The sequence below is a fragment of the Sminthopsis crassicaudata genome, chromosome 5, assembly GCF_048593235.1.
Source record: "Sminthopsis crassicaudata isolate SCR6 chromosome 5, ASM4859323v1, whole genome shotgun sequence".
NCBI classification, from domain to species: domain Eukaryota; kingdom Metazoa; phylum Chordata; class Mammalia; order Dasyuromorphia; family Dasyuridae; genus Sminthopsis; species Sminthopsis crassicaudata.
The window spans coordinates 180,916,215-180,944,068 of NC_133621.1; the positions used below are offsets into that span (position 1 = coordinate 180,916,215).

General features: G+C 33.9%; 1 pseudogene; it reads right to left on the reverse strand.

The window, feature by feature from the left end:
- Positions 1-209: 209 nt before the first annotated feature.
- On the reverse strand, positions 210-27,854 carry LOC141543920 (kelch-like protein 15; annotated as a pseudogene).

Below are 27,854 nucleotides of genomic sequence, written 5' to 3' on the forward strand. Positions count from 1 at the left end.
TATCTATGCTAGAAGCTAGATAAAATGACTCTCCTTGGTTGTGTTTCTTTATTGAATTCCCTTATAATTCAGTGAGATTAATAATGGCATCATATTACTTTCAATAAACTTTGCCCCTTGAGTAGGACATTCTTTTTAGACACCTTGGCAACATCAGTCTGGGAATTTTTGGGTCCCCTTTCTCAACCTCAACCATAACATCTGAAGTGCTATAATACAGATTTAGGAAAATGAAAACTATGCTTGTAAACTATCATCCATGTATATTCATCTTATTTCCATTTATTTTCTTCAAGAACAAATGTGAGAATAAAATCACTGTGATGACCATTATAGCAAAGGTCTTTCAGAATCATTAATTGCTTGTCAAATATAGCTGTATCATGACCACTTCTACTAATTGGTATTAATATCAAGATAAATCTACTAATCAGTATCTGGGTCATAACTTCTGTGATAAGGCATATAAATGATTCAGACGAGGCCTTTAAGATATAACAGATATTTCCAAATACATAAAGATGACCATTATAAGAAATCATTTTGTGAAATCATTTTGCATAATTCTTTTCATACTTTTCTTCCCCACAGTTAATAAATCATTATATTATTCTTGTTTGGTTTTCCCCAGAAGCAAAAACACACTCTTTTGGAAGTGCAAGATGAAGTAATTCCATCAGTGATAAAGAACTTGTTGCTAAGTGTTGTCTCCTCATATTCACATTTATTTGACTGGATTAGGATTCACACATTTCCATTTGTCTCTGTTAAAGAAAATATCTCATCCCTTGTTCTAGTCATAGCATAGATGCAGCTATCAATAACACCAAGTAAAAATTCTAAATGTGGAACAGTCATATCTTCCATTCTCAGTCAAGATTTTGTGTCATAACTGAATATTTTGGAGGAAGCCAGAAACTCACTATCTGTTCTCAGTTCTGGTTTCAGTTCTTCCCTATCTAACAAGAAGAGAGTTATTCATGATGGCAAGACAGTTTGGTTAAAGAGATACTTAAGATATCTCTACTAGCTGCCAGAAGATCATTTGTGTAATTGAAGAATTTGTCCTATCATTCTGTTGCACACTGCAATCTGAAATAGATGTAGCTGGATTTTATTTCCACAAAAATGTGGAGAAAACTATGAAGGCAATTCAATGTGTCATCAACTTCATGCTGCAATTGCTGAGAGTATCTATGAAATTCTGACCACTTAATCAAATTTCCTCTGCCTTTTTTCAAGTCTTTCTCATTCTCCTAACTTCAGAACACAGCTGCTTTAAAAACCTTCTCAAACACACGGGATGTGGTCATCAAACAAAACCTGACATTCTGAATAATGCATCAGGATGTTCCCAGCATCTTCTATTATTCCACAGTCAAGACTGACAGTTTTGTCTCTGGGAACCTGTTCACATGGTTATTATCTGTATGAAACATAAACTTTTCAAAGCTCAAATAGGACAGTAAGTCAGTTCTTGACATTAGTAGGAAAAAGTTCTCTATCAGAAAAGACTCTAGCTTCTTCCTGACTCCATTGATGTTCACACCAATATCATCCAATAGTCTCATAATTTCTGTACACTTTTCTAAACAAATTTTGGCTAAGAGAAAAAAGCAGCAGGATTTCACCACTTCTATAAATTGACATGTGAACATGACAGCTTACAGGATTTCATGAACAGTATTCATACTCAGTTTTACAGTTCCATTATGTGAATTATAGAATGTGACTGAAACCTGTAGTAATCAGACCTTAAAAATGAATTTTGCTCTGATCTTGCTTCTTCAAGTCATCTGTGAACATTATCCTGAAATAGTTACTCTATATGGCAAGGAGTGCTTCATGGACATAGGATTGGTGATCTTCACTGGCATGTGATATCAAGAAGCCATTCCTCCTTATACTGTGTTCTGAACTCAGCACAGCCACCATTGTTACAGATAGAGGAACTAAATGTTTCTAAATCCTGAATACAAATCACTTGGTGGTCTTGGTCCAGTTATGACTGGATTGGCATCTGCACCAGGAAAAGCACCTTTGTCATTGCTAATAATTTGGCTGAAGGGGGAAGATCCACGGCTACACAGGATACAATCAACTCCTATAAAAATATCATCCTTTTAGTATAAGGGTGGCTGTGGCCCCTGCAGTCCCTATTCTTACTTATGTTCCAGTGGCAGCATTGTAATATTGATTTTAAATCAAAATCACATCTATTTATATTAATAGAAAAATCTCAATCAGAGGAGTCTAAATCAATGAGATCTTATTGGACTTTCCCAACAAGCTGCTAAAAATTGACCCAAATTAAGGACACACACACACACACACACACACACACACACACACACGACATAGGGGAGGGAGGAGAGAGAGAAAAAAAGAGGGGAGAAGAGAGAGACAGAGAGACAGAGAGAAGAGCAAGGGAGAGAGAGAGAGGGAGAGGGAGAAAGGGAGGGAGGGAGACAGAACATTAAAAATGACTAAGTCTAATATGGTTGTTCGACTATATTTTGTTAGAGTTAAGATAGATATGGTATTTAGTTTTTTAAAAGTCATTTATGTCTTCACCAAGAAACATCTCCAAGCCTCAAAAGGAAAAGCAGCAAAGAATGATTTCCGACATAAATGACAAAGTACATCCCATAAACTGAATCAATGTGAAGAATTAAAAAAAAAAAAAAAAAAAAAAAAAAAGTTTTTCAGTCTTATTCAAATCATATTTAACTACTTTAAGTCTCTTTATTCAATAATCAGAGGCTGTTGTATTAAAAACTGAACATGTGAAATAGAAATTATAGAGATTTGATATTTTGGAAAAAATCTAATAGAGTATAAAAATGGCAGAAAAAGCTTCCGGAGTACTTTCTTCAAAGAAAGAAAATTAGGAAACTAAATAAGGCTTCAAGAATTAAGGATATTTTCTAAATTTAAAAAAAAGTGACCATGTGCAATTATCTCTTCCCTTTTTATTCCCTTCAGATGGATCATTTGCCAAACTAATGAAAAACACATTTCTTTGCTTCTATCTATATGTGCTTTTTTTTTTTTTTCTTCTTCTGTATTTGTCCCTCTTTGTCTCTCTCACAGTTTTTTAATCTAATGCACCTTTTTTTTTTTTTTTTTTGGGCAAGGCAATAGAGGTTAAGTGATTTTATCCAATGTCACACAACTAGTTAAGCATTGTCTAAGGCAGGATTTGAACTCAGGCTTTCTTGATTCCAGGGCCAGTGTTCTATTCACTTCAGCATGTAGCTGCCCCACAAATCTAATGGATTTTTGTTCCTTTGAAATGTGATATTTTGAAATACTAATTTTTATTCTAGAGCTATTTATAGATGTTTAAGTTCCGTGATTGGGGTCAGGAACACTTAAGCTCAAGTTCTATGTCTGACAATCATTGGATTTCTCCAGGCCCCAGGAAATTTTCTAGGACTTGAAATTTCAGAATATATATTTATTTATGGAAGTTCCCTCAAAGGTTTTAAAAACAATATATTGTGTGTATATTCTATTTTATTTTGAACATATGGTTTTTAAATCCCTTATAACTATACTACATTGTTCCAAATTGCTATTTGGGAAGAGAGTGAGATATATTAATGTCATAAACCACAGATATAAAGGATTAACTTTAGAAAAGTTGAGCTATGCCTCTTGAATATTGATTATGTTTCCCTATCCAAATGATAATGATTTAAGAAACAAAAGACTTTCTCCATTAAAAATAATAGTACTGGTTGTCTCAAAATTATTTCAACAGTTGCTTTTCTTTTCCTTTTTATAAAAACCAAGTGTTCTTTTTTGCATATTTTGCCAGTATTGAAAGATTAATGATAATGGAGGTGGGGAGAAGAGGTTAAGAGAGGAACACAACACATATGTATTTTGAAATAAATTAGATTCACTTTAATTTTCTAGAATATAAGTATGTCAAGTTTAAATTTATGAAAGATAAAGTTGACTTCTTTCCATGCATAAATTGTTAAATATTATTTTTTGAAATCTAATGATATTAGTTAAATTAGTCACCACATATTTTTCTCCTTAAAATGCATTTAGTGAGGAAAATTTAATTGGAGTTCAAAATATTGCACATAATAGCAAATGTTCCAAAATGAGTGTTTTGTCCTCCTGCTTGCCTAACATGAAATGTCTATATTAGTTTACACTAATTTGTATAACGTGCTCTCCTGGCAGTTACAATTACTAGCTTAATAACCGGTAGCGCGCTCAAGAACAGCCACGTGTAATCTAAGCCACCCAGGCTAGGGAGCCAGGGTCAAGAGCACGAGTTTAAAGAGGGCGGTTGCTGCCTGCAGTGGGCTTACATAGGGCCTGTGAGGTCACACACACAGCCAATCAGCGAGAGAGTCACCCATTACGAAGCTATCTCAATATGGCCAGGATCCCGCCCAAGGGCAGTCCTAATATCCACAGAAATTACTTCTGGGCCTCAATCTCCCGATGCGCTGTGGCACCCATTTAAAGGCCCCTTACAAATTTGACCCAATTCTTCTTTTTCTATGAGTTATCCAATAAGCTAGACTTGATTGGGTTCAGCTACTTTCATGTTTCAGGGGACAGTTTTAGTTTGTAATACTAGTCTTAGATAGGCTTACATGAGCACTAGTCTGCAAGCATTGGGAGGTACTCTCAGTTTTTTTCCTTTCACTTGTTCATTTTTTTTTGACTTTGCTTCAAAGCAGGATTTCCTTATGTGAAATGTGAAATGATTCATCTTAATTTTACAGAAACTCAAATTCACATATCTGTTATAAACACCACAAATATACAGTACATAATTGTAACACATTCAACGAAAAGCTAAAGTGTTTTTCACCTTTTAAACTGAAACTCCATGTGATGGTTATATGTAAATTATCTCCTAAGAAAAAGAACATTTTGACAAACTGTGTATTATTTTTCTCTGATCCTATTTCCTCAGTGGACCTCTCAGAATATTTTGTGTTTCTCTCCACTATTTTTCCTTTCAGCAGTTCTTGCTAAGAGGTTCTTAAAGGACCATTAATATTTCTATTTCTTGTAAAAAATAAATTTTTATCAAAACTGAAAGATGAAATACCTTCCACATATGAAACCATAGTAAGTGTATTAACTCTTGAGTAGTGTTATAAAAATTTAGGAAAATTTCCTTTGTTTTAAATATTATTTTTATTAATTGTAACTCAGTTCATAAAGTTTAACCTTATAACAGTAACTCATGCTCATTTGTATGATAAACATTTAATAATTTCAATCAGTTTCAACAATCAATGGAGTCTAACATGTAAGTTGAAAAACTGCAAAAATATAAATGTCCAAATTCCATTGTAGAAGAACATTTTAATAATTATTAAAATTTTATTTTTTCTCACTAGAAATCAGTTATGGATTTTATGATTTGATGCATCATTTCAGGTAGTTTCTTCAAATGCATCTTCTTGCCTGAACAGCCTTCACACTAAAAAACACTAGGGATTAGTTACACTATATAATATAATATATGCTAAAAATTATTAGTGTAGTTCCCATCTGATAGCATTGATACTTTCTTTTTTATGTTTTTTAAAGCTCTATTTTTAAAATATCATTATCCCTGATTTCTCAAAACATACTTATCTTTTAACAAAATAAGTAGTCAAGCAAAACAAAGTGATCCATTGAACATATCAAAAAATGTGTACTTCTGGATAATGAACTGATCTCTAAGATGAAAGAGGAATGTTTCATTGTAACTTTATCAAAATCATATTGCATTAGTGAGAATTTTGAAGTTTTCAAAAAATTTATACTATTGTGATCACTATGTAAATTGTTCTCCTGGTACTGTTTAGTTTAGTATACACCAGTTACTATAAGTGTTCTTGAATTTCTAAGTATTCTTATTATATTTCAGTTTGTTCTGCATTTCCCAACTTATTTGATACCTATATATTTTTTCCTCATACACTGCTATTACAAATGCTAATGTATATATGCATATATGCATGTATATGTGTTAGAATTCTTACAAGGTCTTAAGTAAGTGGAATTGAGGAGACAGTGGTTAAATCTAGTTTAGCATTGATTTAATCCTACAACAAATAATGGTTTCCTAGTGATATAATGATTGGTGTATACTTAGTGTGAGGCATATAAGGAGAAACTCTCAGGGCCAGATGGACAAGCACACTAGAAGCATTCTGAGGCTGAGACAGATTCATTCCATCAACCACCTTTGTTGTGGTTGGAGGCTCAAGCACAAACCTTTGGATTTGGAGACATTTGGAGGAAGCTAGAGGCAGAAGCTGGCAGAGGCAAAGGACTAGCCTCAGGAGCTCTCAGAACCAAGGAGAGAGATACACCTCTAAGAAAGCTAACAAGGCCCCAGGAAAAAAAGATAAGACTTTGAAGGAAACAATAAAGGATTTGGACTTTAATCCCTGGCTGCATTTGGAGTGATTATTCTGAACTGAAATGAGGGCTGCCTCCAGAAGCCCCCCAAGAAACCTGCTCCCAGAGAATATTATATTTTAGAGAAGAATATTGCATATATGGATACATATAGACACATATATATGCATATATAGACACACACACACACACACACACACACACACACACACACACATATATATATATATATATATATATATATATATATACTATATCTCTCTAGTATCTATTTATAACATGCATATGAATGTTCATATAGATGCATATATATGATTTCTGGAAAGGATTCTGGGAAGGTGGTAGAATAGGTCAAAAAATTCCAAGCTCTCCAGATTTTTCCCACAAACAAGAATAAAATAAAATCTCACAACAAACATAGATCAGAAACAATGAATTAGAGTTGGGGCAGAAGAGTAGTCTTCCTGGGACAAACAGAAAAGCTTTGGAGAAAGATCATAGGACGGAGGTTTGGCCCACATAAAGTATAAATGCCTCAGGCTAGCTCCCCTGAAACAGTAAGCAGCTATCTCTGTGGTTACCTGGATTGGGAAGTAATCTTGAGCCCAGCCACAGGAATTTTCCCCTCCCAGACTGTGTGGGTGGTCAGATGCCTGAGTAAGGGAAGACTGAGAGAATCTCTGTTAATATGGGATGCAATGCTATGGGATGTGTGCTATGGACACCAATGTATGAGAAGGAATCAACACATGTCGGTCAGGTGTGTAAAGAAGCAGTTGAGCAGGCATATTGATTGCTGTGGACACTTAAAGGAGGGCAGAATTCTTGGATCTGGTTCCAGGCCAGAAAGGAGAACTAAAAGAGTACCTGAGACCAGAGGCAGCACCATCATACACCAGGACTAGAGGTGATTATAGTAATAAATTACTATTAAAAAATAATGTGAGCAAGCAAAGAAGAAAGAATTTAACCATGGAAAGATGCTATGGCAATAGAAAACAAAAACAAAACAAAACAAAACAAAACAAAACAAAACAAAACAGGGCTCATTTTTAAAGGAGGATACTGAAACTAAAAAAAAAAAAAAAAAAAGAAAAAAGCCTTTGCTTATGATACTAGGACAGATGAAAGGGGCAAATAGATTTTCGTTCATTTTTTCTCTCAAGGGAATGGGATTTTGGGAAGTTTAATCAGTTCTTCTGGTGGGTAAATATAAATTATTTTGATACCGATAATTTAAAGTTGGAATATACAGAGGATTCCAAATAGGGTGAAGCCGATTTCATACAGTAAAGTTGAAGTGTCTATTTGTGGCATAGGCTTTGAGGAGGTGCTAAGCTCTAATAATACTTAAGTATTACATTAATTTCTCAAAGAAGTCTGTGTCATATGTCATCAGTTTTCAAAATACTTAAGGGTACCTATCCCAAAGAATAAGATTAATGGCCATTTAACCCTAAAGAATTCATAGGACTCAAAAAAAGATTTAAAAAAATAAGAGATTTAGAAAAAATAGAACAAAATAAGAAAAACAAAAAAAATATGAAAAGAAAGTCAATCAACTGGAAAAAGAAGATCCAGAATCCTAAGAAAGAAAACATTGAAAATTAGAATTGGATAAGGGGAAACTAGCAAGTATAAGAGATCAAAAAAAAATAAAACAAAATATAAAGAATGAGAAATATCTCACTAGAAAAATAATCTAGAGAATGGATCAAGTAGAGAAAACAAGAATAATCAGACTACCTTAAAAATTCAATTAGTAAAATGTTTTGGATACAATTTGGATACAATTGGATACAATACAAGAAATAGTGAAAGAAAATTATCCTGAAGTATGAGAACAAGATGGAAAAAATAAAAATAGAAAAACAAATCCACTGATAACCAACCAAAAGAGACCCTACAAGGAAAACCTACAGAGATATCATAACCAAAATTTGAAACCCACAGGTCAAGAAGAAAAATATGAACAACAAGAAAAAAATTAAAATGAAAGAAGCCATAATTAGAATCACAGAAGACCTAGCAATGGTCACATAAAAAAGACCATAGATCTTGGAATACTGTATATTGCAGAAGAAATAAAAAATGGTGTTGTGGGTGAAAATATAGCAACCAAAATTAAGCACAATCCCAAATGAGGAAAAAAGGACATTCAATGAATTGTGAGATTTTCAGGATTTTATTGAAAAAAGATCTGAACTTAATTGAAAATTTGACGAGGATCCACGAAAAATGTAATGAAAATGATGACTAATTGTATGGGAGTCAATAAGGACAGATTGTTTATTTGTTGTATGTGGAAATATATATTTCCTTTAAGTCTAAGATTTGTCAAAAATCTAAGAACTTTAAGTCTAAGATTGTCAATAGTAATTGGATAGTTTGAAAAAGAGATTGGAGTAAAGCTCAGTGTGATGTTATTCTAAAAAACAAAATCATGTAGGAAAAGGTTAAAAAATGAGTGATTATCTTATACAAATTAGATGTGAGAGGAAGAACTGATACAGAGGAATTAGATGGGAAAAACAGCTGATAGTACTGGATATCATCAGAAATGGGTTAAAGAGGGAACAATACAAATATATCTAGAAGGGCATAAAAATCTTTTAAATTAAGAAGGAAATAAGAGACCAAGAGGATAGTTGTAGTACAAGGTAAGAGAGGGGATATAAGAGGATATCAGATCTGTGTTAAAGAGATAACATATATTTAGAAGGGAGTAAAAGTCTTCTATATTCAGATAAAAACAAGAAGTGAAGGAGAAAGGGTGAGGGGAAAGGATATGGGAGGGATCATTGGAAGGGGATGATGTTAAGCAATAGGAGGACAAGGTAGCAGGTAAAAGTGAAGCAAAGCTAGTAAGAATAGGAAATAATGATGTACATATAAAATGAAGATCAAGAATAGAAGGTATTAGATAAAAAACAGGGCTAGTAATCATGATCTCAGACAGTTAAAGCTAAAATAAATTCAATTTAAAAAGAAAATAACACTGCATGTCATCTATATTAATCAATTTTGTTTTAGACTATTTTAAATAACTAGATAGTATAAGCTTGGAATATTGCTGTTTATAGGAAAGGATGAGTTGGTAGAGTTAGAAAAATGTGGAAAGACTTAAATTTGTGAAAGATGATGTTATCCACCCTCAGAAAAACAAAGGACAAACAAGCATGCAAACATCATACATAGATGCATATGAATATACATGTGTATGATTTTATATATATATATATATGCATATATTCAAACATGTATATATGTATGTGTACATGTGCATATATCACACATGAATATATACATACATCTGTATGTTTATCCATGCTTAATTGTAACCTTTTTGAGGAAAAGAGAAAGAATGGAGGAAGAATAAAATAAAAAGGGCACAGTAGAGAACAAAAGAAAATCTACAAGTAAGGAAAGATGGACAACTCTGAACACAATGAGTAATATTAATTACATAGGCCTTCTTGAAGTGAAAATTTATTTCTTTATATTTTGGATCATCTCATGTTCTGCTGTGCACTTGACAATTTTTTTCTTTTTCTAGTTTGTATTTAAGTTTTAAAAGAATAAATAAATAAAATTTCAATTTCCATATTTCCTTACTCCCATTCTTCCCCCAGCCACTGAAATAAAATTATGATATCAATTATACATTTGAAATCATGCAAAACATTTCCATGTTAGCCACATCACACAAAAGGATGAAAAGCAAAGAAATAAAGAAAAATATACTTTAATTCATATTGAGAGTTCATCAGTTTTCTTTAAAAGTGGATAGCATTTTTTTCATCAAATCCTTTGGAATTATCTTGGATTGTTATGTTGATCAGAGTAGCTTAATCTTTCAAAGTTCTCTATCATTACAATAATACTCATTTTAAATAAAAGGATTCTAGTTTTACTAATTTCTCTTTGTATTAGTTCATACAGGCTTTTCATGTATTTCTGAAATCTTTTCATTTTTAAAAAGCACAATATTACTCCATCACATTGATTTGCTTCAATTTGTATAGTCATTCCCCAAATGATGAGATCCTTTAAATGTTCAATTATTTTCCAAAAGAAAAAGTAGAACTATAAAATCTTTGTACATATATATCCTTTTCATTTGATCTCTTTCAAGCAAGTAAACAACAAAAAAGATGAAAATACTATATTGTGATCCACATTCAGTCTCCTTAGTTTTCTTTCTGGATGCAGATGGCTCTCTCCATCATAAGTCTATTGGAATTGACTATTCCAATAATTCTGATGCCTAAGAGTTACTTGTTTCATCTGCCCATGGAGGAATGTAAAAAATTAAGTTTAGTAAAGTTTATTATGTTTCTCTTTTTTGATTTTTCTTCAGCCTCTAAAAAGGGGCAAGGGAAAAGGCTATCTTGTAACAATCTCTGGAGATAGTCTCTTTCTCTCTTTTAGTCATTGCTGGCAAGATTCTTGCTGAATATTCCTTAATAGACTGATATTTCATCTGGAAGATGATCATCTACCCCAGAATCACTGCAGCTTCAGAAAAGTCTGAAGAATAATCAACCTGTTGTCCATTGCCTATCAACTTGAGGAGAAATGCCAGAAACAAAACATTGATATGATTAAAGTCTTTCATAATGTCAATCATGAGAGTTTGTGGAAAGGCAAGATTTGGTTGCTTGGAGAAGTTCATCAGTATTGTATACCAGTTTCACAATGGCATGCATGAATCCTGAATAATGGATTATAATATGCTTTCCCAGTCACCAGTGAAATGAAGTAGGACTGTGTGCCTGCTTCAATGCTTTTTTAACATGATGTTTTCAGCAATGTTTTCAGATGCCTTCAACAAGGACAGAAATAATATCAAGATCAGCTACTATGCTTACAGTAAATATTTTAATTTGAAAAGATTACAAGCTAAGATTAAAGTGGAGAAAGTGTTAGTGCACAATTTCTTTTTTTTTTTTTATTATAGATTATTGGGCACTCAATGAAGACTGACACTGAGAAACAACAAAGTATGGGTTCTCTCCAGTTGTGTTGATTTTGGACTCTCAATACTAAGAAAACAGAGGTTTTCCATCAGTCAGCACACCATTCATCCATAGAACCACTGGCTACAGAAATGGAGAAATTTTGAACTGTGTATAAATTCACTTTACTTGGCAGTATACTTTCTAAGGATTTATGCATAAATGAGGTTGACACACACGTTGTTAGAGCTAGTTTAATATAAAAGGTTCCAAAAAAAAAAAGTATGGGAAAGAAAAAGTATTAGGTAGCTTGACAAACTGAGGATTTACAGAGTCATAATGCTGACCTCATTAAGATTATGAAACTTGGACAATATAGCAGTATTATGCCAGGAAACTTAGTCATTTCCATTTGAATTGTCTTAAGAAGTCCCTAGACAAATAAAGTACCAGTGTGGTCTTTTCTTGTGCTGACCTGTCAAGCATTCAAACTACTTAAGATAGTCCAATTCTGATGGATTGGCCACATTGTCTGAATGTCAAAGATGTCTTTGTACAAAAGACTATTTTATGAAGAACACAAACACAACACAAGGCAAATTCTCATACCAGATCAGAAGAAGCAGTGCAAGAACACTCAATGTCTCTGCAAAGGACTTTGGAATCATTTGTGAGACTCCAGAAATGCTACACAAAACTGCCCAGCATAACATGCCCACATCAAAGGAAGTATGGTACTTCATGAGTACAGCAGAATTGCAATAGCTCAGTAGAAATATGAAATGTACACATTTATTTTTTTGAAATGTACAAATTTAAAGATACCTCCATTCACAAGTGTTTATGCCTAGAATATATAAACCCATCTTATCATAGAGCTTCCAATTTAATATTGATCTAATAAATCACAGTTGTACACACTGAACCTTGATCCTCATTTTGGCCCTCTTCAAAGACAAATGACAATTTTAGGAATATATGGAGAAAATCTATTTAAAATTGTAAACAACATAAAAGGCTTAGTATTCTACCTGCCAAAAATATACCAGTAAGTATATGAACTTCTTACACAAATAAACTTCTTACATAAATAAAATCAGATCCAAACAATTGTTTATAGTTCGGTTGAGCCAAAGTGACAAAATAATAATAATTCTATAAAATTAATTTGCTTATTTTGTGATAAAGCAATGAAAGTACTAAAATTATTTTATAAAACTAGAAAACAGTAACAAATTTTACTTAGATGTACAGAAGTTCAAGAATATAAGTAAAAATATAAGTAAAATAAATATACATATAAATAAAATAAATTATAACTTATTATTGTATTTATCATATAACTAAATGCATTTCTCATTCTGCATTATGTGTTGATCATTTATTTATCACAAGGTAAGCAGCATAATTCTTTAGTTCTGTGCACTCCTTTGGTCTTTCTTCTTTATCATATCCTGGAGTTAGTAACCTTCCTTCCAATGTCACTTCTCTCTTGGATCAATTTTCAGCTACTTTTTATGAGTTGTTTTTTCTCTTTAAATTGTAAGCTCCTGGGAGGCAGACATTCTCTTTTCTTTTTTTAATAATTGTATTTCCAGGACTTAATATAGTTCCTAGCATGTAATATATGTTTAATAAATGTTTATTGACTGACTGAAATAAAGATTATCATTTGGTGATCATAATTTTTGTCTTTCAAATCTTTTGTTTTCTATTATCAAAACTATTATATAAATTCCCTTGGTTCTCACTTCACTTTATATCAGAACATAAATGTCTTTTCATATGTTTTATATGTCTTCAAAATCAAGCTTTTTTTCTCTTTCTTTCTTTCTTTCTTTCTTTCTTTCTTTCTTTCTTTCTTTCTTTCTTTCTTTCTCTCTCTCTTTTTTTTTTTTTTTTTTTTGAGACTAGGTCTCCTGGGTTGCCTAGCCTAGCCTAGGAGTGCAGTGTCAACTCAAGGTGTTGATTGATATGGAAGCTTTATCTTGCACTTTTTTCCTACCTAAATAGGTTTGCCTCTTCTTAGATAGCCTGGAAGTCTTCCTTTCATGGGAACTCACTCATCATATTAGTACCAGACTTAGTCTGTATACATGATTGACTCTAGCCCTTCTCTAATTCAGAGCTCTCAAACTCAAGTTATCCATTAGTTTCAGACTCACTAGGGATTACAGCATTCATCAAAATATTCAGATTTTTCCACACAATTTATACCACAGTAATATCCCATTTCATTTATGTAGTAATATTTCTTTAGTTATTTCCCAAAGGAAAGCACACTTAATTTCTAATGTCAGTACAAAAACAAACAAACCAGAAAATTAAATAAATAAAATATTTAGGAACAATAGTTTAATATGTAAATATTATAAATATCTACAATCTCTGAGCTACATGGAATGAAAAGCTTTCTACTTGGTGAGACTTGGCTAGGGAGAAGATCACTGTTTACCTGTTTGCTATTCGAGTTATTTTTATAAATTTTAAAATCAGTCTTCAGAGGATGTGCTTACATTCCAGTGCCTTCATTCAACTATAAACAACAACAACATTTATTTTATTTGATTATAAAATACTCTGTAGACTATTGAAAATGAAACACTAATTAAAAGAGTAGCACTGTATCCCAACCCTAATTTTTTTAAATTTCCATTACAAAAAGTAAGGATGAGTCACTGTTATTGCTTCTGCTACTGCTGCTGTTGCTGCTACTACTATTACTACTACTACTACTACTACTACTACTACTACTACTACTACTACTACTACTACTACTACTATTACTACTTTTTCTTCTATTACTACTACATCACAAGTTTGCATATGCATTCTTTTATTCAGTTGCAGATAATGGCTATTTTATTTTATCTTTATGAATTAAATATGAATGAATTCTAGCAGCATATATTAAAATTGATTATCTAAGATAAAAAGGGATCTGAAGACAAAGTAAAGGAGCCATCTATGATTTAATATGAAAAGCTAGTATTTGCATATCAAACCAAATCACCTGACTGCTCAGAGGTCAGAGACAAGGACTGATTTACAGAGATAATACAATAAAAAAGAGGGATTGGAAAAATTATTGTAACTTGTTTTGAACATAGTTCAATTGGACAAAGCAGCTCACCTGACTAGTTAGCTTCTCCCAGACTATATACATATATATATATATATATTTGCCCCCCCCCCCCCCAAGTTGCAGATAAAAACAGCAACTTTTTTTTGGTTATACATGTACATTTATGTTTTTAAAAACGTATTTCCTCATGAATCATATCCAAGAGAAAAGTCAGAACAAAATGGAAAAACAAAATGAGAGAAAAAGAAAAACAGAAGAAAAACAAAACAGAAGTGAACATAGCATGTGTTGATTTATATTTAGTCTTCATACTTCTCTCTCTGGATTCTGATGGCATTTTCTATCCAAAGTTTATTGGGATTGTCTTGGATCACTGAACCCTTGAGAAGAACCAAGTATCTCAGACTTTATTAATTCTATGCAAAACATCCTTTCCTTCAAATGACACTTTTTATAAATAGAAAGTATACTGGGAAAGAGGAATTAATAATCATTAGGCGGTAGTCAAAAGGTTCCCTCTCTCCCATGTTTTTTTTTTTAGCAAAACAATGTCCATGATTTGATTTAGACTTCAAATAAAGGAAAAGAAAAGGAGACCTTAATTTAACTTCTGGCTAACCTTTCCTCAGCTAACTGTAAGGGGAACTTGGCCTCAGACCAACTATGATTTTGGATTAGTCTTTGCTCAATTTATCTTGTTCTGATAGAGGGATTTAGCCTTTGAAAAACCTTTGAAGAATTATATAATAATTTTCTGATTATTTTATTTTTCTAAATTATCTGCTACTAAATGACAATGTTTTCTCAACCTATCCCTAAGTTTAAGAGACTATGTTAGTCTGGCTTAGTTTAAGATTTACTATTCCTATAATTATGTACTATGATATGGAACAGCTTGTTTTATTTTATGAGAGATCATTTTATAATTTTGTTTCTCTGGTTTTGGTTTTCCTGGTTTAGGTAACATAACCATATTTATGTCATGAAAATTTCATGAAATTTGGCAGGACTTCTTACTTATCTATTATTTTCCAAACAATTTATATAGTATTGAAATTATTTGGCAGGGAAGATTCTGGACAGAATAAACCAGAAAATTCCAAGCTCTCCAGATTTTCCTGAGAAACAAAATAAAACAGTGCCCAGGGCAAATGTAGAGCAATTAAATATAAACAAGAGTTGGAGCAGGACAGTGATTCTTATGGGACAATCAGAGAAAATCCAAAGAAATATACCAAAATGAATGCTTGGCCCATTTATAGTATAAACATTGGTAGTCTAGCTCCTCTGAAACATTCAGCAATGAGTCCAGAATTGATGAACTAATTCACAGTGATATCAAGGGTGCATGTATTCCTGTCTTTCTATAACCTTTTTAAACTTGACTCTTAGTATTTTTTGTTATCTTTTCACTTTTGGAAGTATTGAATAAAAACAGAGTCCTTTTTTTTGGATTTGGCTTATTTATGATCTGGAAAATATTTACATTATTATAATGATTTAGCAGTTTTTCTTTTAGGAATTGTTATATTCATTTCTTTTGATTGCTTTTCCATTAAAAGATAGTTTTTAGTATAATATATTTGTATTTTCATATTTTAAATATGTAATATTAATGCCTTAACAAAATATTGACTTGAAGTTTTTTTCTAAATGAATAATTTTATTTTAATTACTCTAATTTTGTTCATATAAAACTTTTTCAATTTCATGAAACTTAAGTTTTCCATTTTAACTTTTGATATTTTGTAATCACTTTTATTTTTGCCTGATTATTAATAGTCATAACTGTGAAAGGTACTTGATTTAATTTTCTTCTTTCTAATAACTTTTAATATAAAGGTGATATTTTATTGTATTTATTTTTATTTTAAATTTATTGTAATAGCTGCTGTAAAGGAATGATTTAAACTTAATTTCTGCCCAACTGGTTTTCTCAGCTATTTTTATAAAATAGGGAGTTTTTTCCAAGAAATTTATGTTCTGGGGGACAGAGCCAAGATGGGATAAAGTAGACAGGTCTTGGGGCTCTGAACAGTTTTTGTAATGACAACACCCACAAAAATTTGCAGTGTAACAAACTTCTAGCATAGGATATTTTGGAATAACTTCAGAAAAGGTCTGTCTAAATCGAGCAGGTGGGGGTGGGTGGGTTACAGGCTAGCAAAGGCATGGTGCAATGCAGTGCAGAGAAACTGAGGGCAAGAGGCTTCTGAGCACTGGGGGAATCTGGAGGGAGGCTCAGAGCCAAAATACAGCAGTGTTAGCTACTCTCTCTTGGTTCAGAAGCCAGTGTATCAGCAGACTAACTGTAAGACCATCAACACAACTATAGAAGGCAAATAAACACTAGTATAACACAGAACGGGGCCATGCTCACTCACCATGAAAAGGGAGCTAGCAGCATCAAAAAATTTCAAAATGAAAACTCTAAAGAATATTGTAACTAAATTCCAGAATTATCAGATCAAGGAGAAAATACTACAAGAAGCCAGAAAGAAATAATTGAAATATCAAGGAGCCACAATTAAGATTACCCAGCACCTAGCAGCTTCCACTTTGAAAGGATTTGGGACATGATATGCTGGAGGACAAAGGAACTTGGACTGTAATAAAAAATGAACTATCTAGCAAAATTAAGCATTATCTTTCAGGATAAAAGATGGATAATTAAGGAAATAGGGAATTTTCACTTATTTTTGATGAAAGGACCAGAGCTGTCTAGAAAATTTAATCTTCAAATACAGAACTCAATAAAAGCATAAAAAAGTAAAAAAGAGAAGGAAAAAACTATGCTTTTTAAAGATTAAAATGTTTGCATTCATATACAGGAAGATAGCCTGTTTAATTCTTTTTTTTTGTTTGTTTTTGTTTTTGTTTTTTTCTAGAAAAACTTTTATTTATTTATTTTTTTAAATTTATATAAATATATATATATATATTTATATACATATATATATATATATATATGTATGTATTTTTTATTATATATTTTTATCCCTTGTATTCATTTTTCCAAATTATCCCCCCATCTCCCTCTACTCCCTCCCCCCAATGACAGGCAATCGCATACATTTTACATGGGTTTTAATATAACCCAGATACAATACATGTGTGTAAATATCATTTTCTTGTTGCACAATAAGCATTAGATTCCGAAGGTACATGTAACCTGGCCAGACAGACATTAGTGCTAACAATTTACATTCACTTCCCAGTGTTCCTTCTCTGGGTGTAGCTACCTCTGTCCATCATGGATCAACTGGAAGTGAGTTGGATCTTCTTTATGTTGAAGATTTCCACTTCCATCAGAATACATACTCATACAGTATTGTTGTTGAAGTGTATAGTGATCTTCTGGTTCTGCTCATTTCACTCAGCATCAGTTGATGTAAGTCTCTCCAAGCCTCTCTGTATTCCTCCTGCTGGTCATTTCTTACAGAACAATAATATTCCATAATCTTCATATACCATAATTTACCCAACCATTCTCCAACTGATGGACATCCATTTATCTTCCAGTTTCTAGCTACAACAAAAAGAGCTGCCACAAACATTTTGGCACATACAGGTCCCTTTCTGCTCTTTAGTATTTCTTTGGGATATAAGCCCACTAGTAGTACTGCTGGGTCAAAGGGTATGCACAGTTTGATAACTTTTTGGGCATAATTCCAGATTGCTCTCCAGAATGGCTGGATTCTTTCACAACTCCACTAGCAATGTATTAGTGTCCCATTTTTCCCACATCCCCTCCAATATTCATCATTATTTGTTCCTGTAATCTTAGCCAATCTGACAGGTGTATAGTGTATCTCAGAGTTGTCTTAATTTGCACTTCTCTGATTAGTAGTGATTTGGAACATTCTTTCATATGAGTGGATATAGTTTCAATTTCATCATCTGAGAATTGTCTGTTCATATCCTTTGACCATTTATCAATTGGAGAATGGTTTGGTTTCTTATAAATTAGGGTCAGTTCTCTATATATTTTGGAAATGAGACCTTTGTCAGAACCTTTATTTTAAAAAAATATTTTCCCAATTTGTTACTTCCCTTCTAATCTTGTTTGTATTAGTATTGTTTGTACAGAAACTTTTTAGTTTGATGTAATCAAAATCTTCTATTTTGTGATCAATAATGATCTCTAGTTCTCCTCTGGTCATAAATTCCATCCTCCTCCACACGTCTGAGAGGTAAACTATCCTCTGTTCCTCTAATCTATTTATTATCTCATTCTTTATGCCTAAATCATGGACCCATTTTGATCTTATTTTGGTATATGGTGTTAAGTGTGGATCCATATCTAATTTCTGCCATACTAATTTCCAGTTTTCCCAACAGTTTTTTCCAAATAATGAATTTTTATCCCTAATGTTGGTATCTTTGGGTTTGTCAAAGATTAGATTGTTATAGATGTACCCTTTTTTGTCCTTTGTATCTAATCTGTTCCACTGATCTACCAGTCTATTTCTTAGCCAATACCAAATGGTTTTGGTGACTGCTGCTATATAATATAGCTTTAGATCAGGTACACTTAGACCACCTTCCTCTGAGTTTTTTTTTTTTTTTTTTTCATTAGTTCCCATGCAATTCTCAACCTTTTATTCTTCCATATGAATTTTGTTGTTATTTTTTCTAGGTCATTAAAATAGTTTCTTGGGAGTCTGATTGGTATAGCACTAAATAAATAGATTAGTTTGGGGAGTATTGTCATCTTCATTATATTCGCTAGGCCTATCCAAGAACACTCAATGTCTTTCCAATTATTTAAATCTGACTTTATTTTTGTGGCAAGTGTTTTGTAATTTTGCTCATATAATTCCTGACTCTCTTTTGGTAGATATATTCCCAAATATTTTATACTATCGACTGTTATTTTGAATGGAATTTCTCTTTGTATCTATTGCTGTTGCATTTTGTTGGTGATATATAAAAATGCTGAGGATTTGTGTGGATTTATTTTGTATCCTGCCACTTTGCTGAAATTCTGAAATATTTCTAATAGCTTTTTAGCAGAGTCTTTGGGGTTCTCTAAGTATATCATCATGTCATCTGCAAAGAGTGATAGTTTGATTTCCTCATTTCCTACTCTAATTCCTTGAATCTCTTTCTTGGCTCTTATTGCCAAGGCTAGCATTTCTAGTACTATATTGAATAGTAATGGTGATAGTGGGCAACATTGTTTCACTCCTGATCTTACTGGGAAAGGTTGCAGTTTATTTCTATTGCATATCATGCTTACTGACAGTCTTAAATATATGCTCCTGATTATTCTAAGGAATAGTCCATTTATTCCTATATTTTCAAGAGTTTTTAGTAGGAATGGATGTTGGGTTTTGTCAAATGCTTTTTCTGCATCTATTGAGATGATCATATGGTTCTTATTAATTTTATTATTAATATGGTCAATTATATTAATAGTTTTCCTAATATTAAACCAGCCCTGTATTCCTGGAATAAATTCTACTTGATCATAATGTATTATCCTGGAGATGATTTTCTGAAGTCTTTTTGCTAATATCTTATTTAAGATTTTAGCATCAATATTCATTAAGGAGATTGGTCTATAATTTTCTTTCTCAGTTTTCGATCGACCTAGTTTAGGTATCAGTACCATGTCTGTGTCATAAAAGGAGTTTGGTAGGACTCCTTCATCCCCTATTTTTTCAAATAATTTATATAACATTGGGGCTAATTGTTCTTTAAATGTTTGGTAGAATTCACATGTGAATCCATGTGGTCCTGGGGATTTTTTCCTGGGGAGTTGATTAATAGCTTGTTCTATTTCTTTTTCTGAAATGGGACTATTTAAGCAATTTATCTCCTCCTCTGTTAATCTAGGGAGCCTATATTTTTGGAGGAAGTCATCCATTTCACTTAAGTTATCAAATTTATTGGCATGAAGTTGGGCAAAGTAACTCATTATTTCTCTAATTTCCTCTTCATTGATGGAAAAATCCCCCTTTTCATTTGTAAGACTAACGATTTGTTTTTCCTCTTTCTTTTTTCTGATCAGATTTACCAAAGGTTTTTCTATTTTATTGGCTTTTTCATAAAACCAACTCTTGGTTTTATTTATTAATTCAATAGTTTTTTTTACCTTCAATATTATTGATTTCTTCTTTTAATTTTTGTATTTCAAGTTTAATTTTTGGTTGGGGGTTTTTAATTTGGCCTTTTTCTAGCTTTTTAAGTTGCAGGCCCAATTTGTTAATTTTCTCTTTCTCTATTTTCTTCAAATAAGCCTCTAAAGATATAAAATTTCCCCTTATTGGGGGCGGAGCCAAGATGGCGGAGAAGATACACGCAACTGTGTAAGCTCCTTTCTTCCCTCACAACCAACTAGATTTAATCAGCCTCAGAAATAGCGTTGGACTGATAGAAACCACAAGGACTGGAAGCACGACTTACCAGCTGAAGAGAATCTGGAGTTTCAGCAGGAAAGGTCAGCTCCCAGGGGAGGAAGAAGAGAGGCCAGCACAGATGGTGGGGTAGTGGCACACTGCGCCCGTCGCGCTGAGGAGAGCTCTGGGATCAGAGAATCCACTGAGATAAAAGAATCTGGCACAGGCTGTTAGCTCTTCTCTGCTTATAAAAGAGTGATTCAGAAGAGAAATCTAGGCCACTTTAAAATTTAAAGCCAGATTGGATCTTCCCGGATCCCAGGGGTGGCTCAGCAGATCTCAGCACTGGGGGTGTGGCCAACATAGGCAATCCAGTCTTTTACCTCGGGGTAGTTAAGAGATTGAAGAGTGGGCGGGGCGGTAACTCATAGTGCCTGGCTCTGCTGGAGGAGGTGGAATGGAAGTCCCAGAGAAGCGGAACCTTTGAACTAGGGACCGTGGTTTCTGGCAGACACTTCCAGTTTGAGCGCAGGGGCTTTTCACATCACCTGTTGCAGACATCCACGTTCCTTCCTTATCTTTTTTTACTAGATCAACTTCTGCTTTTGCTTGATCTGAGATAGGGATAGCTACCCCTGCTTTTTTGGCTTTACCTGAAGCATAATAGGTTCTGCTCCAACCTTTTACCTTTACTCTGTATGTATCTCCCTGCTTTAAGTGTGTTTCCTGTAGACAACATATTGTAGGGTTCTGATTTTTGATCCAGTCTACTATCCGTCTCCATTTGATGGGAGCGTTCATCCCATTCACATTTACAGTTAAAATTACTAATTCTGTATTTCCTGTCATCATATTATCCCCAGATTATACTTTTTCCCTTGACCCCCCTGATCCCCTTCCCTGATATTTAATTTATAGACGCCCCTTGTGACACGCAGCCCTCCCTTTTTTTTGTATCCCTCCCCCCTCCCTCCAAGTCTCTTCACTTATTCTCCTTTTCCTCTTCCCTTTTCCTCTCCCCCCTTTTAATGAGGTGAGAGAAATTCTCTGAAAAACAAATATGTCAATTATTTACTCTTTGAGCCTCTTCTGATAAGAGAAAGATTCACATAATGATTCTCCCCCTCACTAAATTCCCTCAGATATGGTGTATTTTCTATGCCTCTTCCTGGGATGTAGTTTCCCTCTTTTTATCATTCCTTCCCCTTTTTCTGAAACGACCCCCTTCCCTTTACTACATCCCCCTTTTTTTCTTTTATATCAGTAAAATCAAATTATCCATGAGTACTTTTTATATACCCACAACAGAGTTACAGTTCTCAAGGGTTCTGTTTCTCTTTTTCTAGTTCTTTCTATAGTTCTTTCTATAGTTCTTTTTCTGTTTCTCTTCAGTCTTGTGGATGTAGATCAAATTTTATGTTTAAGTCTGTTTTTTTTTTTTTTCTTAGAAACATATAGAATTCCTCTATTTCATTGAATGAACATCTTTTTCCATGGAAAAAGATGCTAAACTTAGCTGGGTAGTTCATTCTTGGTTGCAATCCTTGATCTTTTGCCTTACGGAATATCAGGTTCCAGGCCCTTCTATCTTTTAATGTGGAGGCAGCCAGATCTTGGGTGACCCTTATTGTGGCACCTTGGTATTTAAATTGTTTTTTTCTAGCTGCTTGCAAGATTTTCTCCTTTGTGTGGTAATTCTGCAGCTTAGCCACAATATTCCGTGGTGTTCTTTTTTTAGGGTCTATTTCTGAAGGAGTTCGATGAATTCTTTCGACATCTACTTTCCCTTCTGTTTCTATTATCTCTGGACAGTTCTCTTTGATAATTTCCTGTAAAATAGAATCTAGGCTCTTTTTTTGGTAGTAGTTTTCGGGAAGTCCAATGATCTGCAGATTATCTCTCCTAGATCTATTTTCCAGGCCTATAGATTTTCCCAGTAAGTATTTGACGTTATTCTCCAGCTTTTCAGTTTTTTTTTTTTTTTTTTTTTTTTTGTTTTGTTTTGTTTGACTGATTCTTGGGTTCTCTGTGAATCATTCATTTCTATTTGTTCCATCCTGACTTTTAAGGAGTTATTTTCTTCTTTCACAGTTTTTAGTTCTTTTTGTAAATGCCCAATTTCATTTTTAAATGAATTATTTTGCTCTACTGAATTTTTTTCCATTTCCCTAAATTTTTTTTTTAGAATTATTTTCTTTTTCCCATTCAGAAGTTCTATTTTCTTGAGACTTTTTTATCTTTTCCAATTCAGAAATCCTACTTTCCTGTAATTTTTTTAACCTTTTCTAATTCACAAATTTTGTTTCCCTGCATCTCCTGTGAATTCTTTTTTTTTTCCAACTCCAATTTCAGAATGTTGTTATTCTCTATCATAGCTTCCCTTTCCTTTCCCCATTTTTCTTCAAACTCTCTTAGCTTTTTAATAGTCTCTTCGAGGAGAGAGTTATGTGATGGGTGGCAGGTATCATTCCCTTTAGGTTGTTATCTGCTGACTCTCTGCTGTTAACTTCCTCGGGGTTGGATATCTGCTCTTTCTCTGTGTAGAATGAGTCAATACTTCTTTTTGGCTTCTTACTCATGATTAAAAAATCTTTTGGGGTGTGTCCCTGGGGTAGGAAATTATTTATTTATTTCTTTACCAGCTTCCTCCCAGACTGGATGGATGCAGCGGCTCCTGTGCCTGAGCTAAGAGAGTGCTCTGGGAGAGAGTTCCCCACCCCCTCTCTGGAAGTGCCTCACAGGTGATTAGCAGGATTGTCCTGTGTGGGCGCTGTGTCCTAGAGGCTTCCCTGAGGTTTGTCAGCAGCAGGTGACATGAAAAGCCCCTTCGCTCAAACTGGAAGTGTCTGCCAGAAACCATTGTCCCTAGTGAAAAGGTTCCGCTTCTCTGGGACTTCCTGGGGCTGAGTTCCACAGCCTCCAGCTGAGCCAGGCACTATGTGTTACCTTGGGCCGTATCTGCCCACTTCTCAATCTCTTAACTACTCCCAGGTGAAAGCTAGTACAGCCTATGTCGGCTGCACCCACAGTGCTGAGATCTGCTGAGTCACCTCCAGGATTCGGGGAAGATCTAATCTGGCTTTAAATTTTAAGTTGGCTTGATTTCTCTTCTGAATTGGTGTTTTATAAGCAGAGAAGAGCCAACAGCCTGTGCCAGATTCTTCTATCTCAGTGGACGTTGTTATTCTCTATCATAGCTTCTCTTTCCTTTCCCCATTTTTCTTCAAACTCTCTTAATTTTTTAAATAGTTTCTTCTAGTAGAGTAGATAATTATGTGATGGGCAGGTATCATTCCCCTTTAGGGTGTTATCTGGAGACTCTCTGCTGTTAGCCTCCTTGGGGTTGGATACCTGCTCTTTCTCTGTATAGAAGGTATCAATCGTTCTCTTCAGCTTCTTACTCATTGTTAAAGCTCTGTATGTGGTCTGCCCTTGGGGTAAGACATTTATTTATCAGCTTCCTCCCAGATGGTGATAGTGATAGATTGGCTCCTGTGTCTAGACTAAGAGAGAGCTCTGGGAGAGAGTTTCCCTCCCCCCTCCCTGGAAATGCCTCAGAGGTGGTTAGCATGGCTGTGCTGCGAGGAGTGCCCAGTGAGGAGCCCCACTGTGTGGCCTTGGGACTGCCCTGAGGTTTAAGGCTAAACAGTGAAAGTGTCAGAAACCCCAGCCACAGCCTCACATGAGGCCGTGGATATTAGCAGCTGAAGCAAAAAGCCCCTGCATTCAAACTGGAAATGTCTGCCCAGAGAGCACAGTTCCTGCTTTGAAGTTTTGCTGCAGGGAGAATTCCACTGCCTCAGGCTGAGCCCTGCACTATGTGGATTAGAGGCTGACATGAGCTATGTCCCCCTCTGTTCAGGTTCTTAACTGCCCCAAGGAAAAGTGCCGGACAGCAGCAGGCGGCTACACAGCCGTGCCCAAGATCTGTTAGGTCGCTTCTGGTTTGGGGTGATTATATTATCTGGCTATTGCTTTAAAGTGGCTTTGATTTCTCTTCTGATCTGTTATTTTAAAAAGCAGAGTAGAGATATCAGCCTATGCCAGATTCTTCTATCTCAGTGGCTTCTCTGATCCCATAGTTCTCCCCAGCCCATTTGGCACAGTGTGCTAGCCCCAATCCAACACTCTCTGTGCTGATCTCTTTTTTTTTCCTCCCCTTGGAACCTACCTTTTCTGTCTAAATTCCAGAATCTCTTCTTCTGGTAAGTTGTGTTTCTAATCCTAGTGGTTTTTATCACTCCAGCATTATTTTTGAGGCTGATTCAATTAGTTGGTATTGAGGGAAGAAGGGAGCTTACAAATTCTAGTGTATCTTCTCTGCCATCTTGTCTCTGCCCTAGAGATCATTATATATCACAAAATAGAAGATTTTGATTACATCAAATTAAAAAGCTTGGGTACAAAGAAAACTAATGCAATCAAGATTAGAAGGGAAGTAACAAATTGGGAAAAAATATTTTTACAGTTAAAGGTTCTGATAAAGGCCTCATTTCCAAAATATATAGAGAAATGACCCTAATTTATAAGAAATCAAACCATTCTCCCATTGATAAATGGTCAAAGGATATGAACAGACAATTTTCAGATGATGAAATTGAAACTATATCCACTCATATGAAAGAGTGTTCCAAATCTCCACTGATCAGAGAAATGCAAATTAAGACAACTCTGAGATACCACTACACACCTGTCAGATTGGCTAAGATGACAGGAACAAATAACGATGAATGTTGGAGGGGCTGTGGGAAAACTGGGGCACTGATGCATTGTTGGTGGAGTTGTGAAAGAATCCAACCATTCTGGAGAGCAATCTGGAATTATGCCCAAAAAGTTATCAAATTGTGCATACCCTTTGATCCAGCAGTGCTACTACTGGGCTTATATCCTAAGGAAATACTAAAGTTGAGAAAGGGACCTGCATGTGCCAAGATGCTTGTGGTAGCCCTTTTTGTAGTGGCTAGAAACTGGAAAATGAATGGATGTCCATCAATTGGAGAATGGCTGGGTAAATTATGGTATATGAATGTTATGGAATATTATTGCTCTATAAGAAATGACCAGCAAGTTGAATACAGAGAGGTTTGGAGAGACTTTCATGAACTGATGCTGAGTGAAATGAGCAGAACCAGAAGATCACATACACTTCAACAACAATACTGTATGAAGATATATTCTGATGGAAGTGGATATCTTCAACATAAAGAAGATTCAATTCACTTCTAGTTGATCAATGATGGACAGAAGCAGCTATACCAGAGAAGGAACACTGGGAATTGAATGTAAACTATTTGCTACTGTCTTTCTACCCAGGTTACTTATACCTTTGGAATTCAATTCTTAACATGCAACAAGAAAATTGGATTTACACACATATATTGTATCTAGGTTATACTGTAATACATTTAATGTATTACAGTATAACCTGTAATATAACCTGGAATTGCCTGTCATCTAGGGGAATGAGTAGAGGGAGGGAGGGGAAAATTTGCAAAAATGAATACAAGGGATAATGTTATAAAAAAATTACTTATGCATATGTACTGTCAAAATTTTTTTATAATTATAAAATTAATAAAAAAGTATTATTTATTATATTTAGGCCACCTTCTTTCTTGTAAAATACCTAATACTTAATGTTTAATAAATGCTTATTGGTTAATTTAAAGAACAATGGATTCAACTATTTCACTTTTTTTTTTTGCTTGATTCTTCTGTTTAATTTATCCAATTTTCAGAAAGAAATTTTAAGTCTTCTTATATCTAATTATTTTAATAGTTATACCTTTTTTTCAACTTTGATACCTTCACTTTTCTTATGATATTTCATTATTCTAAGACTGAAATTCAGTCTATGATTAATTTTCTTTACATTATTTTTCTACAAGTTTCCTGTCTTCTTCTATCTTTCTTTCTCTTTTCTCTCTTCTCTGTTTCTGTCTCTGTCTGTCTCTAATTAGATAAGAACATGGGCAAAGACTACACAAAGAGAGACATAGACAAACACTCATTTGCATGGGAAAACAGCAAACAGAGGAATTTTGTGAAAAAGTAAAACAATTGTTCTTATTCCAACAATCCCACAGGTTTCAGGCAAAAAAAGAAAAAAAAAGACAAGTTAATCAATAGCTCTAAAAAAATTTGTTCCTTTTAGTCCTTTTAGTGCTAAAAATCCTGACTTATTACAGCCTCTGCAAATTTGGTAATGGCCATATCTATAAAAGTTACAAGTATTTTCCCACTTATTTTAGTGTTGGTTCAGTCTTTCTGGTAGGGTTTATCTTGGATTTGTACTATGTAATTACATAGCATGTAACTCTCTGGAATACTTCATGGTATCATTTCCCAAATCTAAGGATCTTTAATTGCAGTTAAAGAAACCTTCAGGACAGATACTTTTGCCCAAACCTGGATGATGACAAAATACCCAAATTACCAATATTCTATTAAATCACTTATGACTTTAAGACAGCTAGATACTTTCAGTATCAGAATTCCATCTTACCTGAAAAGTGAATTTGTCTCAAATTTTGCCCTTTTCTTCAAAGAGGAGATAGTTATGTTTTGGGACCTTGTGACAGTTAAGTGATAACACATATACTATAGAAACAAAATGTTATTTGATCACATTCAAATGAAATCCTTAACAAAGTTTAATTACTTCAAATTTCAACTCTTTCCAAGAGTTCATTACAGCTTTAAAACTTCAAGGGAACATTTTTTTCCATTGGCAAAACTTTTCTCCCTTGCTTTTCTAGACTTCTTTATGAATCTGTTCATTTCTACCCTACCTTTACTCAAATACTTTACCTTTTTTTTCCTATTAGTGATCATTTTTGAAAAACTCATTCATCAATTTATTGGGCACCATGTCTTCCAGCCTTCTTTGTTTATAAACTGACAATATTAGCAGAAGTGATAGAAATAACAAAATCATGAGCCCACCAAAATTTATGCCATCAAATCCATTCTTCATTGTAGAAGACAATCATTCTAACCCTCCTAATCAATTCACTATCTTACCATCCACAATGGCACTTCTAAATTTTCCTCAAGTCTCCTCCTCAT